This window comes from Cariama cristata, unplaced genomic scaffold, assembly GCF_000690535.1.
Source record: "Cariama cristata isolate BGI_N322 unplaced genomic scaffold, ASM69053v1 scaffold38107, whole genome shotgun sequence".
NCBI lineage: Eukaryota > Metazoa > Chordata > Aves > Cariamiformes > Cariamidae > Cariama > Cariama cristata.
In genome coordinates this window covers 1-7,466 of record NW_009627928.1, presented here as the reverse complement: position 1 = coordinate 7,466, position 7,466 = coordinate 1, and positions in this window count along the sequence as shown.

Sequence of the window (7,466 nt, the reverse complement as noted above, 5' to 3'; positions counted from 1 at the left end):
GCTGGCTGCCGCCAACAGACGCGCACGGCATCCAGCACTCAGGACACGTCGGCTCTGCTGCTGCAGGCTGCACACAACAGGAAAAAGAAAACCAGGGAGACTCAGTGCAATGAGCCTGCCCTCTCCACTGAGGCCTGCAGCGATGCCAGCTGTCTCTCCGTAGCCGCACACCAAGCGCTGGCACTGCGGCACAGCCAGCAACCCACCCTCACTGCCAGGAGTTGGGGGTTCGGTGGCAGAAAGCCTCCACAGCATCTCCCTGTGCACGTAGAGCCCAGCACCGCTGCAGAGGGACAGCTGGGCCCGCAGCCCCCTGAGCTCAGCACCAGCCCCAGGGTTCACGCATCTGCCTCCCGGCCAGCATCAAAGACAAGGCATTGGTCCAGCCCAGGACAGAAGAGATCTCCGCTGGCTGAGCTTTACCGCAGCACACCAAACAAGAGAAAAAGTGAGTTTTGAAGACAGCAGGTCTGTCGAAGCAGCCAGGGCAGGACAAAATGCTCCTCCGTTGCCCCACGGGGCATCCCAGAGATGCTGGGGCTCTGGAGGCAGCACCCTGTGGGAGAGCATGAGCGCTCTGTGGGCAGCCAGCTGTCCCCAGGGCTGGCGCAGAACGGCTCCCTGCACAGCCGGGCCCTTGCTTGCCACAGAGAGGGAAATAATCACAGCCATATATTATTATACTTCAAAAAGTAAAAAACAGAGGAGCACGGCAGAGTGGAGCACGCCAGGACCAGAGGGGATTCTCCACCACCTTTAACAAGCCTGGACAAGAAGCATCACCCCACTGGCCCCTGCCTGGCATCTGTCTTGTGCCAGCAGCCACTCTCACTCTTCCAGGCTGAAGCCTTAGTTAATCCTGATTAACCACCTTTGAGCCAAGTTTGTCAAGATGACACCTTCCAGGGTTGCTGTGCGCGCAGGCAGTGCTTCCTCCTCCATGCAGGCACCCGTGGGCAGAGGCCGTGGCAGCTCTCCAACACGGCGGAGCACAGCAGGAGCGAGTAGGGGTCTTGCAGCCAGCGCCAGCATCCCTTGGCCGCCTCTCCCACATGGGAAAGGGACCCGGACACGAAGGTGGGTTGTTGGGTGCTGTGTTTCCAAACAGGCACGCTCCTTCCCAGGCCCTTTGTAGGAGTGCAATCGCGCCTGCTGGAAGGCCACGCCGGGAGGCAGTGCTGACTGCTGGGAGAATTCATCCTACAAACGGAAGAAATCTGATTTTGTTCTACAAAAAGATCTTGTTTTCTTGCTACGTTAGCAGAGCAATCGGTGGGATTTGAAAGAGCAAGAGATTAAGGAGCAGAGGAATGCCACAAGTGTGAAGCAGTTCAGTAAAGGAGAGTCAAGAAATGCTGGTGTAGAGGACAGACCCGAGGGAGCCCAAGGAGCTCATGCTCCAGCTGCACACTCGTGCCTCCTCTGCTCTCTCCAGGTTTTGCCTCAGGTCCCAGATTAGAGCATAGGTCCCTGAGACGGGGGGGATCTGATCACTACTGCTCAGATGAGCCTTCAAGGATGCTGCAAAACAAACATTAATTTCACTGACACAATCATATGCAAAACAGTTCATTAAAACAGTGCTTTGCAGCAGTCGTGTTCAAATAGAAGCACAAAATAGGTTTGCTTTCAGTCAAGTGTGGCCATTTATACATGCCAGCATGCAAAGCAGGGCACGGAGCAACGCACAGATCCAATTAAGCTGCCTAAGAACAAGCATTCCCTCACCCCTTCCACAAGTTGCCAGACAATACATGTTTTTCCTGCTTTCACCATTTGTACTTCTGTGGAGGCAGTGTGGCAACAAGGACCTCAGCGTTCAGAATGTGTTTCGGCAATGATGTGCAATCACCCTTCCAGCCCCACAGAGGGTCCATCCAGCCACCAGCCCCCAGGGCCACCTCACAGCAGGGACACAGAGCTGCTCTACACTGGGGTCTCTCCCCCCACCTCCCCCTTGCCCTTCCCTCCGCTCATCTCCTGGAGATGAGCAGCTGCATCACTTCTGCTTCCCCCTCCAGCAGAATCCCCTCAGCAAACCAGCATCTGACCTCCGGACTCAAGCTCAGCTCTCTGTTCCCCCGGCCTCCTGCTGCACTTACTCAGATCAAAGTTTGGAGTATAACCCAGAAATCTCCAGAAAACTCTTTGGATTTCACAGGTAAATCAGACTGCTGCTTCAAGGCAACCAGGATCTTGCTGCAGGAAGCTCTTCTCAGGGGGGTTTATGTGAGGGGAGGGTGGGAAGTAAAGAAATTGTAAGGAAATACACACAAAGAAAAAAGTAAAACAAAAAAAAACCAAAACCCCTATACACAATAATGGACTTGTATCTTATTGATCATTAACATTAAAAAAATAAAAGTCTAATGTGGAAAGACTGCCAAAGACCTTTGTGATGCCAGCAAAGAAAGAAACATGTTCCCATGATGCCAAGAAGTGTCACAATAACGATGCAGAAAATGTGTAACTTGCTTTTTGTTTCAGGTAAAGGGTGTCAAATCCAGATCCCAGAGCAGCTCTAGGACAAGTCTCCCCATGCAATCCCACTGGGAGCACCTGAACTAGAACAAGCGCTTGGACTTGATGATCTTTGAGGTCTCTTCCAACCATAATGATTCTATGATTCTACAAGCACTTCAAGATTCCACATTACCTGGCCCCACACAAAGCCCTTTTGGATGAACACAGGAACGGGAACACCAGGAACCAAGAGACGAGGGACCAGGAGGGAAGGTGAAGGGTCTTGCATTTCTTCTTTCATGTCCCATTCTTCCATCTCTTTGTGCAAAGGGAGGACGGCGTGCTCTCCACAGAAATGTTTTAGGAGTAAGCAGTTGACATGGTCCAGAATAAAATAGAATAAGATTGCTGTGCTAGGCAGAGAGCAAGGTAATTAAATATGATCCAGGGGATCCCATTTCACACATAACTGGTCCTGCTAGCAAAGCGCAAGGGCTCTGGCGGGTGGAAGAGTGCGTGGCCAACAGCTCCAGGTGCAGGACTGAAGGCTTCCAATGCCCAAACTGCACCAAGCAGCCCCATGCTGAGAATGGCTGTCACTTACTCTACAACAGAAGGGAAAGATGCTGAGTATGTCAATACTTTGCAGGAGTTCCTTCATAATTCAGAGGAGTTATTTATTAATTCACAAAGAAGTGACCAACAGTTGACAGACTGCTTGTCCCAAGTGCACTATTTACACCAAGTGCATTTCCAAAACACAAGCACCTTGAAACTGTAAGTTACATACAGCTACTACAAAATCTTACACTAAACCCAGGTTTAAAAACAAATAAATACAAATGGAAGCAGCACTATTAACCTGGCACAATAATCCCTGCTCTACTAACAGGGATTCATTCCGGGTTCAGATCTAATTCTGATAATCCAACTCAATCAAGTTACTATGATTTTGCTGTATTTGCTGTACACACTGCAGCTCATAAAAATAAGGCAGTCTTCATCTTGTAGGACAAAAACAATGTAATCAACATGGTTCTAGCACACAAAGGGTCTTGTTAAACTGACATGCTTCAGTGTGCAACTGGTTTAGCTACAAAGAAAGCCTCAAAACAGAGAACAGCCTCATCATCTGCAGGAAACCAGAACTCCAAGGAAGGTAAAGACAGAGGATTTGGATAACTGCATACAATTTTTCAAGCCAAATTAGTTTAAATAAAAATCCTTCTCGCTGAAGACCCCCATCATCACCTCCGAGTGACACAGACCGACTTCCCATTACAAAGGGCTCTCTGTCCTCACTATCTGACACTCCCAGGAACTGTGCAGGCACAACGGGACAGCTCCCTGGAAAAAAACAAGCCCGAAGCACAGCTACTGCTTATACAATAGATGTTTGTCACCATTGTCACACCATCACAAAGGGGAAAGAGGAAGCAGAAGCTGCAATATTGGCCCTTGTTATGAAAGCAGCAGCTTTGTTTAGGCAGGAAAATAAAAACCACTGAGCAATCGGAAGAAAAGGAGTGTTAAAACAAACTGCAAACGAGCACAGAACCAACAGGAAAGTCATCCAAAGCAGAGATAAAAAACCCAACATCCACCACCTCCGCCATGGTACTCCTGTATCGTCCCCCTAGGAAGGGCTGCCCGAGGTCCCTTCTGCTCCAGCCCCAGGGCTGCTACCCAAGGAACCAAAGTTCTCTGCTTCCACGTCCCAGTCCATTCTTCCCCTGACCTTTTCCTACTGCTCCAGCCTTCTACATCTCCTGCTCCCCAGCCACTGTTCAACGCTCCTCCAGCCCTGGTGAAGACGTGCTTCCCACTGCCCTCGCCTCCTGCGAGCCCAGCCGCAGTAAGCAAAGCACATGTCCTGCACAGCGAACACCTCCGTAGCAGAGAATACACACAGCTTTACCCACAACTTCCACTGCACTTCAACCACAGAGAGCAAGCGCTCCCAAAGTCTTCCTTGGTGCCCCTTCCACAGCAGATCATTGCCCCAAGCATAGGCCACTGCAAACGCTTTAGAGTGCACTCTGCACAGATCCGTGCTGCAGACCGGGAAGAAAAAATTATTAAAAACAATTTCTCGTGACAGAGAGAAATGCCAGGTTTAAAATGCAGAAAGTGGCACAGATCCTTGTGTTTCAAGTAGATCTGACCAGAGACGACGTGCTAGCTGCTGGGTGAATACTTCACCTCCCCTCACCGTGCATTAGCTCTCTTGCAAGGCTCTCTCTCAGCCCTGCAATCACAAGACAAACCATTTTATACAAACCACTTGTTTTAATTGCATTTTCCTTGTTTTCAGCAGGGCTACATGATTCATGAACCCACGGGATGGGCTATTTCTTGAAGACCAACCTAAAAAGGGAGAAAACACTACCAAGAAAAAAAACACAGTTAAGGGTAAACAGCATCTTGAAACTCGCTCCCTCAAAGGCCTCTGTCCACAAGGACTCAGAGAGACACTCTCTTAGAAAAGAATTTCCTCTATTCTAAGAAAAAAGTCTACAGATATAAAAATGAGCAAGAGGATAAGTATTATCCTTTATGCTAAAATATGCTTAGCGCCTACGGATAAGTATTTAGGAATTAGGAAGCGTCTTCGCCCAATTACGCTCAGTGCCAAAACAGGGAAAAAGGCAAAAAAAGCCAAACACACATGGATTTCTAAGCATGCTGGCTGAAGAGCTTTTTGACTACCAAATAAATATTACTGTCAATAGCTATTACTGTTGGACTGAACGTGCAAAATGACTCTCCTGCAAACACTTTTCACCCTCAAAAATAATTACAGCAATGCAGATAGCGAATTTCCACCATCTATCCAAAGCAAGCTTGGGGGGAATGTTTTTCTTGTTTTGGGGAGAAGCAACAGTTTCCAGAGTGAAAACACCAATCTTCACCTTTCTCAAATCTGTTGTTTACATCTTTAAATTAACTGTGCAAATCTGCTGCTGAAAAAAAATTAATTAAGAACACTGAATTTAATAGCAGGTTCAGGCTACTTAACTGTCTTTAGAGGCGTTAATTTACTGTTAAAAGTAATTGACCCCTGTAAGGAAACAGCTGAACACTTGACATAATGACAAAGTCCTTCCGAGTAAGACATGAGCTGTTGACGTTGTGCAGCACTGAACAGGACCTACTGGGACAAGATCCCCCACAGCAAGATGCTTTTTAAAAACCTCCAGGGGACCTGCCAGGTAGAAGATTGATGAGCTCCAGCTACACCAACAACAAGTAGAAAAGCATTTGCTTACCGTTAGCGACGCCTGCAAATGTGCAAAGAAAGTTCCACTATAAAAAAAAAAAAATCCCTTGGAACATGGCCTTAATTTAATCTACAGACCTGTTTCTCTTCCTCCTTCTGTCACTCTTATCTGAACACCTCTACCGCAGGCCTGCATAAACAGCGTATCTTGGCCTAGAAAGTGGTCTGCTTTCCCCTTTATCAGCTACACTGTCAAAAGATAATTCTGCTTTCGCAACCTTTTATTCCTGCTATTACCCAGGACAAATCCACAATTTCTTCTCCTGCCAGAACACCTCTAGAGCAGTGACGGATTACGATAAAGGCGAGTGCCCCGCGGTGCTGCCTGGCCTGAACACATCAAAACCCCAGCTGAGTGGATCAGCTTCCCAAGTGCTCCTCCACCAACAAACACTTCTGAAAACACTGGACTCATACATGGTCCCTACCCAGCACCTGTGCAGCCGCCTGTGCCGGGCGTCCTCGGGAGAGCACGCCACCTTTGCTCCGAAGGCAAACAGCTGGGCTTCCCAGGGCATACCCCTACACAGCTGCGGGTGAGGGGGGATGCAACTGCCTGGAAACACACGGGAGAAGCAAAGGAAGCGGGTGCCAGCCATGCGTCAGTCCAAGCGACTGAAAGCGCCAAAGACCGCTGACACCTCAGAGGAGTCTCTCGGACATCCCACCATCCAACAGACACTGAGGGAGAGCAGACTCTGGTACCCACTGTCTCTGCCTGCTGCCGCACCCCATCCGAACTGAAGGCAGAAAGCCCCAGAATGCGTGAACTATGTTCTTGCCATACTTTCATGCACCTGTGCATCCTCTCTCCAACTCACTCTGCAAGAAAAATTCCCCTAAAGCAAAGGTCTTTAACTTAATGGCATGGAAGCTACAACCTACCTCTCATTCTTTTATATGGCCAAACAGTTTTATAGGCCAGGAAATAGCTGTTACAATAAAACTTCACAATATTCTTACGGTTTTGAGAAGCAAGGTAGGCCTGGAGCACTTCTGAAACAGTTGTGTCTTATTTCATCCAAAAGCATTGCAGGGCCTTTTTAAACCATAGGTGCAAAGACCATGCCCTCTGCTACAACAGTTCCTGGGGTGAGTGCAACGCCCGTGGCGGGGCACAGCACTACATGGCGGGGCAGGGCAGGAGCTGGCACTGTTGGATCAAACGGTGGTGCAAGGGCTCCAGCGGGGAGCACCCCATGGTATTAAACATGCGTTAGTATGAGCAGGAGGTTACAATCTTGTACTCCTGCACCGCATTCTCCAAATCGGCCCAAACTCCCAAGTGCTTGGGGAGATGCGAAGCACACCTCTGAACAGCCGTCTCCTCCTCCTCCCGTGCACGCTCACAGCTCCCGGTTTCAGCACCGCAAGAACAATTAGCAACAACTTTTCTAGTAACAACACGACAGAGATATGAAACAGCAAAACACTTTCCCAGTAAAAAGCAGCAGAGCCATCAGCTGGCTTTCAACACCACCAGTAACGAACACAGCAGCAGTGCCTCAACTGCAGGCGCTCACGCTGGGGACAAGGAGGGGCGGCTGCCATGGCTGATGGTGTGGGCACACACCACCGTTGCTTGGCCCGACTGCACGTGGCTGGGGGTCTGCTTCTCCGGAAGGACGCCGGGAAGCCAGAGCAGCTCTCCAGAGCTACTGGCACACAGCTGGCAAGGCCAGAGAGCCTTTCACACCCTGGACCAGCAACAAGGCCCTGCCGC